We start from the raw sequence: 10,855 nt of genomic DNA, 5'->3' as shown, positions 1-10,855 counted from the left end.
TGGGGTGGGAGATGGTGTCAAAGGCCTCTCTCTCTCTCTCTACTTCATATCTGGGTAATCTTCTCCAGAAATACAAATTCTACCACCTCTTATATGCAGATGACTGTCTACTCCAGGCCAGTCTCCTATTGTCTAAAGTAAAATCTTGGCCTGTCTCATTGACATCTCATTGTGAATGTCTAGCCTTCAGCTGAAGCTCAGCCTGGCTAAAACTTGGTTATTATTCTCCCCCTCAAAACTTTTTTCATTGCCCCCTTCAGTAGCTATGGGTAACATTACCATCTGGACTGTCATTTAGACCTTGGGCACTGACAGAAGTGATATTTGTTATGTGATCAGCCCCCTGAAAGTGCTCTACAGCTCTGCCCTGACAGAAGTGCACAGCTGCGAAGTGCTTTAAAAGTGTCTGATCATATGACAAATTAACCCTCATTTACTGAGGGTTTAGATGAAGGCTCTCCAAATCAGAGCACCTTCATTAACTTCTGTTTGTCCCTGCATGTGAGCAGGGCCAGGCTGCATCAGCCCATCCCTACCCACAGTGGTGTCTTCAGGATCCAATCCACCTGTCCCCACCCCCTTCAGTGCAGGCTGGAGCTCCCTCTCCTGCCTGCTCCCCCCTCCCATTCTGAAGACAGCATCAGAAGCTTGGTTTCCCACCTCTTCAGACCAAACAGCAAATGTCTGTTGGGTTGGCGGCGGTAGGAAGGGGTGGGAAGGGAAGGGTTGCTATAACTCATGATGCCTTCTGTGGAGTGCCATGAGTTAAAGCAGTGATCTGCATATCTGTCAACCCCACTTGTATCATCTTCAACTCAGATGTCTCCTGAGGTCCTCACTTCCAAGATGTGTCTAAATCTTGTGGACTCTTTCTGTTTAACATATTGTAGAGACAGCCTTTCCTGTCCATCCATACACATACAACTCTCTTCTAAGATATCTCTTATTAATGTGACTACTTCAACAGCTTTTTTTCTGGCCTTGATAAATGCAACTCATTTATTCAGAATACAGTTGCAAAGATAATTTTCCTACCCTGTCACTTTGACCATTCCAGAGCCACAGATAGATGCCCTATAGCATCCTCACTGGCATATTTGTAAGTCTGGAGCATACATGTGGGAATGGTTGGATGGAGGACACCAGGGAACATCCCAGCCTAGACACTAAATTATTATGATAAGCTAGGCTTAAATCATCTTTCACAAAGTGTTCCAGGCTGAGGGTTTTTTCTAGTTATAAATACTAGTCTTTTGCTGCTTTTGATATAAATTCTTAATAATTTAGTCCTTAGAAGTTTTGAAATTAACAGAATATTGCAAACATTATGTTGGTCATCTCCAAGAACTGAGCTAGGGACTTCCCAAGCTGTACAAGTTGCCTATTTTCCACTGCTCAGCCAAGTGCACAAAGATGCGGCTTATCTGGACTTCACCATTGTACTGTGTTCCATTTCTTTCTCTTCTCACTAGAAAGCAAGGAGTTAACTGATGGAGGATGTGAACAGCTACAAATTAAATAATAAGTAGGCATCACTACTGGAGAACTCCCATACTGTTACTTCAGTATTTCCCAGATATATAGAGATAAGCCTCCACTTTCAGCAAAGTGAAACCCTAATTACATCTGTGTCCTGTGTTGCTAAAGATCTGACTATCTACATTTGTACATCTGTGCTCCCTTTCCCTTCACTGTTTGTCCCTGCTCTCTCAGGGACACAGCGCAAACTTTAGAAATTCTACAGTGTGTCACATATCAAGACAGAAGGGTTTTATAGCCACATCCACATGAGTGTGCATGTTTGTTTCCCTGGGGACATGAAGCAGCAGCATACCTTGTGCTGCTTCTTGTCCCTGGGGAATGCCTGTGCCATGTGCCTTCTGGCATGCGGCAGGTTACCCCAGGTTGGGTAGGAGAGGCTGCTGCCAGCACTGGGCTGGCTCCAGAAGCCTTATCTGGGGTCCTGGGTGATTCTTAGGGTTGAAGCTGTGGTGATCCTGCCACTCAGGGTCTGGCTGGCAGCTGGAGTGTAGCTCCGGCTGGCCAGGCTCCTGTTTTGGGTGGTGTATGCTGCCCTCGTATGCACTACTCCACCTTTTTTTGCATGGGTTTTTTTGACGGTTGGATCTCCTGAATGTGCACTGTGTGGTGCCACAGATGTGTCAGCAGCACCACGTACTGCATGACTGTGCTTGTCTGGACGTAGACTATGGGGATAGAGGAGGGGGTTATTTTGGTACAAAGAAAGGCTCCAGGAATCATTCATGTCAGCTATCTGGGGAAAAAAAACCTGGAAGCAAAAGGCATCTTTTTTCTTGTATAATACCAACTGGCACTGAAGTAAATATCTCTTTCCAGGAGAGACAAGATCTGTTTAATAGTTTTCTCGTTCTGTGCTATATCTATTACTTTTTTGGAGTAAAACCTATTCTTCACTCTGATTGTAGTTATTGCTGCTGTTTAGAATCTGTTGATACTGGCATTCAAATAACATCTGGACAAAATATTCTTTGTTATAGTTCCAGGCAATGTCACTTTTATTCTCATCTCCAAAGTTTTCATCTGATGCAATGTCTGTGCAACATATTGAAATTAATTACCTTTATATAACATGGCATAATGAAATAAAATATGATTCCAAAGTGCAACGCTTTCTTAACTTCTGTCTTTAAAGGGCCTAATCCTGAAGTCAATAGACTCACACAAAATTGAAGTTAGACTCAAGAATAACTGGAAAAAAGTTCTGAGTTTAACCTATTTGTTCTTAACTATAAGAAATGAAGAGCAGCTCAGACTTGTGTTATTTTGCAGTCATTTATGCCCCCAGGTTTCCTTCCACATGAAATGTATTAGTTAAAAATACAAAGTGATGTAAATGCAGCATTCTGTGATCCAGAATGTGGTGCCAATAGCTGATCATTGTTTTGGGATAACAGCCTTCTCTTTCTGCCAGTTAATGAACTTAGGATCAGTGTAGCAGGGACCTTGCTGAGCCCCATACTTACCAGGGCGACGACCACTGATAGCTGGATTCACGGTCAGCCCTGCAGAAAAGTGACGAGCCGATGTGATGACAGGGTGCTCCACTGCAACCCCGCTCCTGGGGTGGAATGGGTAGCCAGTAGGAAGCGTGCTCTCAGCAGGCCCCTTTCCCAGGCCAGAGTTAGAGCCAAACCCAGGCTCCATGAAGACACAGGACCCAGCCTGAGAAGTGGGCAGGTTTCCAGAACAGACAGTGCTGCCTAGGGCCCAGTAGCCACAAGTGCAAGGCCTGTTGAGCTCCTCTGGGTGGAACATGTTGGGGCAGGCAGGGATCCAGATTCGCTCAGGCTAACCTGGAACTTCCTATATAAGACAGTGCCAGCCCCAGAAGAGGGGGAACACCACCATAGACTTGGCCAGCCCACACAGGACAGGCCGGCCCACTTGGCCTGGGCTCAAATAAGAGGGCAAACTCTGAAGAGCCCTGACTGCCTCAAGCAAGACAGCCAAGGTATGCTGTTGGGCCAAAAGGAGGCCTAAAGCAGGCATGGATAACATTATTTAAGTTATGTTCAGTTATTCATTTCTTTCCCCCACGGACCCTGCTGCCTAACAAATGAAGCCAGATGTCTAGATAGACCAGGTGCCTGCTCCAGTCAGAACAACTGAGTGGAAAGAGGTGGGGTGTAGGGGAAGTGGAGCCCCCAGAAGACTCATGGATATTGTGACCCACACCATCTCAACAAACCCCAGATTATCAGGTACCACCTCCTGAAAACTTTTTCAGTGACACCAAGTCATGTCAGGAGAAATACAAAAGCGGAGGAATTAGACACCTATTGAGCATGCAGCACCCGGGCATCACCCTGGTGTGGCCACTCAGCCTGGGTCCCACTACAATCAGATTCCATTTCACCTTTTTGGCATGTAAATGAATGTAGGCACCTAGCTAGATGTGATTCTATTCTACCCTTTTCAAGTCTCTGAAAAGCTGTTAATACAAAAGGTGGGGTGATCCTCTTCCTCTTCACGGCTGTTTGGTGACTCAGTCTTAAGAGGAAGAGGATGGTACGTTACAAAAGTAGATGCATTAATGGATTTTTAAGGACTTGAATAGTATGAAATAGAATTGCACTTGTGTGTCTACATCCACTTAGATGGTAAATAGGTAGAAAAGAAGCAGGGCTGGACATTCAAGGGGAAGACCCTTGGTTGCACATGGTAGAACTCGTTGGTATATTCTTTTTAAAAGGCTAGAAAAACAATATTAAAACTTCAGCTAAAAGGACATAACTACTCAAAAGTTAAGGAATACCACACTTAAGGTTACTTGTATAACTGTACTTTCCCCACTTTGCTTAATACTATTTTTTAATAATTATGTTGGAATGTAACCCTAGCCACAGTGCTACCCGTGGTCACATCCTGATTCAGGGTCCTGGGGTGTCAAATAACCTCAGTCTAAGGCTGGGGCCACCTCTCCATGGGGTGCTTTCTTGTGGTTTCCCCACACACTGGAGTACATACAGTTTAACTATTTGCAGTTTATTATTTACAAAACAGTCAACATATGAATGAGGCTAATAGCAGAACTGGATATCAATAATTTAATTCTCAATGGCAGGTATCAATGAACTAAAACACTCTGTACAAATTGAATCAAAGACACCCTCAGTACAACTCCCCAGCTTAAACCTTCAGACTCCAGTGAATTTCAGCAGGAGCACACAGGGTTAACACAAACATCAGCTCTGCTTCACACTGGCAGCAAAATACCTATGGTTGGTGCTGCTGCTTCAGAAAGTCCTGCTCTCTGCTAGAGTTTGCATGGGGAAGAGAAGTTGTCCTCTGCTCCAGCTGTCTGTGGTATCTCAAAGAAACACACACTGCCCCCCCTCCCAAAAAGCACCTTTCTCCAATTCCCAGACACATCCCCTTGTGCTGATAACTGAAACAACCTTGGTTTATCACCCGCCCAGCCCCAGGATGGTTCTGTTAACTCTCCCCAGAGCCTTCCCAGATCAACACCCTGCTCTCCTAGGCAAGTCTACCTTACCACATTTTCCCCTCCACACTAGTTCCTCTGCCTCACAGAGGGAGGAAGGGATATTGGGTTAATTCTCCCTTTCACTAAGGGCAGGTTCACCTTACAGGCAGGCTGCAGGGTGGTTCCTCCCTGAGCTCTGTGGTCCCAGGGCGCCTTCACTTCTCTGAGCCTGGCTGAGTCCCTGGCTATGTTCCCTTGCCTCTCCAGCCTCAGGAGCCAAGCAAAAACAAGCATGTGCTCTTGAAAGCAATAACTTTCTGCAAACTTTCCTGCTCTGCCTTTGCAGGGATCCTGAGCCCTGCTACAAATCCAGCAGCAGCTGTTACAGTAGTGATAGAAGTTTAGAGATGTTCCCTAATAAGAAACTGAGGGAGTTAAGAATTGAGAGACAGTCCCTCAGTTAGTGAATTGCTAGCTAGTTAGAAAGAGACAAAGGGTCTGCAGAAGTTGACTACTGCTCCACAATTAGTTTGTTGTTTAGTTCGTCTCATTTATGACAAAATGGGGGTCCAGGAAGGGTGGTCGTTCCTCAAGGAAGCGATCCTTTAGGCACAGAAGGAAGCAACCCCACTGTGTAGAAAAGGGGGCCTAAGAAACCCTCCTGGAGCCTTGTGCCATTGGACTGGGCTGGCTGCTGGCTCCACATGCCTGCCATGTGGAGGCAGGTACCAGCCTGGCCCAGTGGTATGCAGGCCACGTGGAGGCAGAAGCTGGCCTGACCTAATGGCATACAGCTCCTGCCTGCAGTGCTGGGAGCCCCAGCTAGTGGCAGGAGCCTGCTCAGTCCTGGACTACACATGGTGCACAGAACTCAGGCGGCACCATGTGATGCCAGGTGACTCTGAGTGTCCACTGCTGACTGCTGCCACAACAAACTGCAGCAGTATATGGCAGGGCAGAAGCTCATCTGACCTGATGGCATGTGGCTTCTGCCTGCACTGCCGGGAGCTCTGGGTGGTGGCAGAAGCCAGCCTGGTTCTGGCTGAAGGCATGTGCCAGCAGGCCAGACCAGATCTGTGCACCACATTTAGCCCTTGGGAATCAGATGGCACCTTGCGCTGCCAGGGAATCTGCCTGGAGCAGGTCATAAGCATTCTGAGGGCCTGCTCTTGCTGGCTGCAATGGGGGCTGTGCACACAGTCCCCCCACTGTACTCAGCTCCCCCACACAGCACACAGCCCTCTCAGCCCTACACAGTTCTCCCACTCCCATGTCCCTGCTTACCAGGGTCACCCAGGGTCCCTGCCACAGCCTCTAGGTCCTCCTGACTCAGCTGCTGGCCCAGACAGACCTGGCCTCAGGACACCAGCACAGCTGGCCCCTACGCATGGCTGCAAGGCAGCCTGCCTGGTCCTGCTGCTGTGCCTGGGATCAGAGCAGATCCCAGGTGCCAGGCAGATTCTGGGGCAACCTGGGATAGAACCTGGGTCCCAGCCAGCTCTGACCCACTACTGCCAGCCATGCCCCACTTCCATTTCCTCCAGCACATTGAGGCAGCATGCTGGAGGAGCAGGGGCATGTGGTAGGCATAGATACACTCTGGCCAGGAGCTAGAGCATCTCTTTAGAGGACCCAGCCTCCAGGTGCTTCCAAGCATGCTCCAGGAGTGCACCCTACACCACTTTTTTCTGGTGTGTTTTCTTTTGATACCGGGATTCCCTAGTCTGTTCTGAAAATACGCAGCATGGGGAACATTTTTTAGTTCACAGTGTGCCTTATGTGGCATCTCAAACTGCTTTGAGACTCCACAACAGACACATGTTAGCTCATGTGGCTGTGGTCATAGAGTTTAAAAATAAATAAGCTGCTAAAAAATCCATCTCATAACCTTGTAAGCAACTTGCTCACATTTAGTTGAGAGGAGAGTTCCTGCCTTTTCAGAATCTGTGCACTCCCCTGAACTTTCTACTGACTTTCCATGATAAGGAAATACAGGGATTTTGGTATTGAATTAGATCAAGTATCCAACTATCACAGGGCACTAAGATGCCTGCTCCTTTAAAGGCAGAAACTGCCCAGAGAGAGGGCCCTAACAGTCAGGCAGGAATCCCACAGGTGCAGGTTACTGTGGCAGCAGACCTAAGGAGGGAATTAGTCTGCACCTGCAACCTGTCAGCTGACCAGAAGAGGCAGGGCCCTGAGCACATATAAACCCCAGGGCTGGGACTAGAGCATCAGTTTGCTGCCAGCAGCCAAGGGGGAAGGAGCCTCCAGGGAGGAATTGCCCAGAGACGCTGCAGCTGTCAGAGATGCTGCACTTAGGGTTAGTGGGGGTCCAGGAGCTCACCAGGTACCCTTGCCTACGAGGCACTTAGTGCCGGGGAAGAAGTTTGACTCCTTTTGAAGGGACAGAGAACACCCTGAACTTTTTGTGTTATGTTATTAGCCCAGGGGCTCATATTTTTGGTTGATGTTTTATAAAACTGGAGGATCGGGCTGAGGGTATTGGGGAAGGAGGAGGCCTCTATGGGGGCCTACTACAGTGTGGGTGCTGTAATTCGGGGTGAACAGACCCCAGCACCAGAGTGGGTGCTGTGACAAAGGAGGTGGGTGGAGAGCCCAGCACCAGGGGGCACTGAGAGAGAGACAGGACTGCGGAGAGCCCAGTGATGACCAAAGGCCAAGCTAAAATAAGGCCTTGGAGGGACAATGTTGAATGCCATCTGAGAGGCTTGGGGCATGGTAAAGGGGTGGTTTGGAGACACACATCAAGCGCATAAGGCTGAGGGTATCCTGAGAGGCATCCATTTTGGAGCAGGACCCAAAAGGGGTCCAGGAACCCACAGGGTTCAGTGGGGTCCATCAGGACCATGCCCTAAATACAAACTTGAGGGCAGCCTCCCTATTTATTATAGTACAACAAGACATGGCAGAAGAGAAAGAGGGTGCCCGTTGGGCGGGATTGGCATGGTCAAGGAGCCTTAGGGGTATCACAGCCATCCCTGGGCACCCCATCCCATGACACCAACTGATCCAGGATCCTGTCCCCAACAGGGGTTAGTAGCGAAAAGATGCAGAGACAATGGCAGGGAGGCCTGGAGCAGGCAGATGTGGCTAGGGGGAGAAGGGGATAAGCTGTCCCTTATGAAGGTCTCATTCCAATAATTAGAGGTTGGCTTAAATATCAAGAATGTGCTGTAGTAGGGACCCAACCAAGCCCTGCGCTTACTGGGGCAATGACTGCCGGAGTGTTCTGCAGGCAGTGTACTCCCACTCAGCTCCGAAGGAGATCAGTGAGCCTGCAGGCTCCTCTGCACCCCCACTGACTATGTGGGATGGGTAGCCAGTGGGCAGCATGCTGTTCATGGGTCTGGGGTAGAGTGAGAGTCAGAAGCTGGACTCCACAGGGGCCCGGGAGTCAGCTTGAGAAGAGCACAGGCAGCTGGCACAGTTGGTGCTACCTAGAGCCTGAAAGCTGCAATTGCAGCTCTAGGGCTCTTGGCACCTGGTGGCAGTCAGGGGTCTGGGCTGGCCCAGGTCAACCTGGACCTTCCTGCATAAGGCAGCACTGGCCTCAGAAAGAGGGGAACACGTCGCATCCCTCCAGCAGCAGAGCCAAGGACATGTGCTCAAAGACCAGATCAACACCAGCTCTCCCTGCAGAACTCTGACCTTCACGCAGCCACTGGAGGTCAGGTATCTTTAGGGGCCACATGGAGGTCCTCATAATCGTGGCCTCAGGCTACCCAAAGAACTTGGTTTAAAACAGGTGAGCCAGCTTGGATTGGGCTCATAACAGGGGGCAAACCCTGAAGAGCCCCAACCACCTGGAAAAAGGCGGCTGTGTTATGCTACAGGGCCACGGTGAGTCCTGAAGCAAGCACAGACGTGTATAACTTGTTTAAGTTATATTGGTTTGTTTATTTTTTTTTTTTACATGGAATAGATGCCATTGATCACAGACCTATAACAAAACCCCGGGACTAAGCCAACTTATGCTGACCACTTGGTTTCCTTCCTACATGGACCTGTCTGCCTAGCACATAAAGCTAGGCACCTAGGAAGACCAGGCACCTAGTTTGATAAAACAACAAAACACCCATGGGGAAAGGGGTGAATTGTAGGGGAGATGGAGCCCTACAGAAGACTCTTGATCATTGTGACCTGCACTGGTGTCAACAAACCCTGAACGATCAGGTACCACCTCCTGATATCTTCAATAGTTACACCAAGTTGTGGCAGGCAAGATACAAAAATAGGGAAATAAGATACCTATTGAGCGTGTGGCAACTGGGCCCCACCCTGGTGTCGCAACTCAGTCTGCGTCCATCTATAGTGGCTTTATATCCCTATTGTATTGAGATATGAGAGCCACTATGACCCTGGATCACCTTTTATTATATTTAAGCTGTGAAACCTTCACTAAGTCTTGTAATTATTGGTCCAAGACATCTTTAGTGGCAGTGAGTTCCACAGTCTAATTCTGTGGTAAAGGGGAAAAAATATTTCCTTTTACCAACTCGGAAACTGTTGCCAAACCACTTCCTTCCAAACCCTGGTCATTTCTAGTCTCTGACCCTTACAAGTGGGCACTGAGTAGTATAAAATCAAGAAATAAAGTATAGTCTCTGGATCCTTCCTATGCAGAGGCAAACTGAAAGGCCTTTCACAAGGAAATGAAAGCTAAACACAAGCTTCTGAAACTTCCTGCTGAAGCACAGGCTGAAAAGCCTTTAAGCAAACATGGTTTCAAAACAAACATGGCTTTATAGTGAAGTATGCAGCATTTCTTTGATCAGGAACAGTACTTTTCTATCATCAAAGGCCCTGCAAACCCTAAGAGCCAGAGGTTCTATACTGGGACCTCTGAGACTTGAAAGTATTGCCCCGCTGCTGATGGTACACATCTGGGATCTCAAAGAATGGCTTTCTACTGAAGGAGAAAACCATTGAGCAGGCTCAATGCTGTTTATTGTTTTACAACTATAACAGGTCATAGACCTTATTTAGGGACAAACACAGGGTATTAACTGTTTAAGGAATCTCAACCCAAATTCCTTATTTATTATAAGAACCTTATTTATTATCTCAGTTCAAAGAAGGGATAGAGAGGAAACAAAATGTTTCAGAGATGGAAACAAGAAATATCAGAGACATGCAAAGATTGGAATAGGGTGTGAGGGAGTGGAGCCTAGGAGCGGCCGTGAACTCCCTAGCGCCCCCCTACCATCACTTAAGGTGGACTCAGCACCCTCTGTTTCTCGCCCGCCACGTCTTTGCTGGTAATAAGTTTATATGGGAGGCTGCCTTTATCCCCTGGTGAACGGTGCGTGTGTTCCTACCCCTACTCCATATGGGGTGCCTCTGCACACCCCCTGCCTCCAACCTCCCCTTTAGCACGCCCCAAGCCTCGCAGTTGTTCCTTGGACGTTGTTTGGGTCGCTTGCTCTTCGGCGCCCTCTCCGGCGCCCCTTGGGCTCGTCCTGCCCTGGTGTCCCTTTCTGGCACCCTGGGCTTGTCACCCACCTGGTGCCCCTGGGGCTTGTTACTCCCCGGCGCCCCCCTCCAATCTTCCTGGGCCTGTCCCGCCAACTGGCAGTCCCTCTACCGGCGCCCCCGGGTCGGTCACACGCCTATCGCCCCTTTACCGGCGCCCCCGGGCTGGTTAAGCAACCTGCACCCCGATACCGGTGCCCCTGGGCTGCTGCTGCAACCTGTACCCCGATACCGGTGCCCCTGGACCTGCCGTGCCCAGGCCTCACCCCACTGGGTCTGTCCTGAGGCTTCGTCCGCCGCTCCTTGCCCTCTCTGGAGCCTTGTGCCGCGCCTCTCGCGCCCGCTGCCCCACTCTGGGGCCTGTGCCGCGCCTCTCGCGCCCGCTGCCCC

Source organism: Crocodylus porosus, unplaced genomic scaffold, assembly GCF_001723895.1.
Source record: "Crocodylus porosus isolate Cpor-Errol unplaced genomic scaffold, CroPor_comp1, whole genome shotgun sequence".
Classification (NCBI taxonomy): Eukaryota; Metazoa; Chordata; order Crocodylia; family Crocodylidae; genus Crocodylus; species Crocodylus porosus.
This window is presented reverse-complemented; position numbering follows the sequence as displayed.